This window comes from Crocodylus porosus, unplaced genomic scaffold, assembly GCF_001723895.1.
Source record: "Crocodylus porosus isolate Cpor-Errol unplaced genomic scaffold, CroPor_comp1, whole genome shotgun sequence".
NCBI lineage: Eukaryota > Metazoa > Chordata > Crocodylia > Crocodylidae > Crocodylus > Crocodylus porosus.
The window spans coordinates 8,003,777-8,005,294 of record NW_017728925.1 but is presented as its reverse complement, the minus strand read 5'-3'; the positions used below and the strand labels follow the sequence as shown (position 1 = coordinate 8,005,294).

The 1,518-nt window shown below is 46.8% G+C and overlaps 1 long non-coding RNA gene across 2 annotated transcripts in view; it reads right to left on the bottom strand.

Moving 5' to 3' along the window:
- LOC109313861 overlaps window positions 1-921 on the bottom strand; it is a 9,717-nt gene extending 8,796 nt beyond the window's left edge. Inside the window, exon 1 of one of the 2 annotated variants that reach the window (XR_002102162.1) lies at window positions 373-921. This is a non-coding gene — a long non-coding RNA (uncharacterized LOC109313861). The remainder of the gene's footprint in view (window positions 1-372) is intronic. The other variant, XR_002102163.1, reaches the window with a different exon arrangement.
- Between the last annotated feature and the right edge of the window lie 597 nt (window positions 922-1,518).

Here is a 1,518-nt window from a genome sequence, read left to right as displayed (position 1 = left end):
GTCCCTTCCAGCCCTAATGTCTATGAAATCTATGAAATCTATTAAGTGTGCAATAGCATTATGTCTAAAAAAAAAATGTACATACCTTAATTAAAAAATACTTTATTGCTAAAAAATGCAAAGTGAGCAAATGCTGTTGGAAAAATGGTGCCGATAGACTTGCTCGATGCAGGGTTGCCACAAACCTTCAATTTGTAAAAAATGCAATATCTGCGAAGCGCTATACAGCGAAGCACAATAAAACGAGGTATGCCTGTATTTATATATTCCCAGGATTTTTTTTCCCCCTTTTGCCTATTGATTTGCAGTTCTCAGAAGAAAGGCCAGCTACCCCAGGCTTCTTGTTCCCAGCATTTCCACCTCTTCACCTACCTTTTTTTAGCTGAAGGGCTAGCAGTGGACCCCAAACACTGCAGCAGCCCCTCTATTTAGTGCCTGTGTGACAACATGATATGCCTATATGAGGTGGGGAAGAAAGGATCCCAGGACTTTCACAGCAGCTTCTCTCACTCTAAACCAGGAGTTCTTTGCTGGCTCCCCTCCTCCACACACAGTTTCCTTAAATAACTCCTTCAGGGATGAGTTTTGCAAAGGAAAAAAAGAAAAAGAAAATAGATTGTCCTCTGCTTTCGGCAGGCTGGGTCAGCTCCAGGCAAAAAGACAAAGCCCCATACATCATTAGGCAGGCAGAGGTGGTGGGGGAGGCTGGGAGATGAGCGGGTTTTGGGCAGTCCAATGAGGATATTTAAAGCTGGAGACAGAAAAGGAAAAATGAAAGGTTCAGCTAGGGAGAGATAAGGATGCTCCTGCCAAGTTCCATGTGAGTAGTGGCTTTGTGCAAGAAAGAGGAAGATTTGCTTTGTGAGGGTGGACACAGGCTGGGATGAGGGAGAGGGAGGGAAGGACATTTTAAGACCTTCCAACACAGGTATCAGAGCCCAGCTAAACACGACAGGTTCCTAGACCAGAGAGGGGCGGCTCCCATTCACAGCAGCTGTCGCTACAGTCTTCTAATTGGAAATAATTGGGATTCTGTCTCAAACCACAAAGCCCTGAATTAGCCAAGCTCAGCCTCCACCAGGAAGCATCTGTTGCCATCTCCAATGGCAACAGTTCAGCCCCCACCCTCATCCAGGCCGCTGTCTCCACCCGCCAACTGGCAGGCAATGCCCGTTCAACTTTGAGCATCGTGTCATCCTGCAGATGCCCAGAGAGACAGAGAGAGAGGGCAGAAGAGCTGCAGTGCGTGGTTGCAAAGATCGGAAGGAGAAGAGATGTCCTCCGTGGCCCAGAGCACATATATACCATTTGGATACTATAGAAAATGTGAGGGTATGGACTCTGAGGAGGCTGAGGGCAACTGGGAAGCTCAGTGAGGCAGCCCATTTCCTGAGCACCACGAGCTAATAGCTGTTCACATATTACATGCCACGCAGGGCCTCGGAAAAGATTGTTAGAATTAGCACTTTTTGTTGATTATGTTAACGGCTCCTTTGTGTTGCTCAGATGCTTATGTAT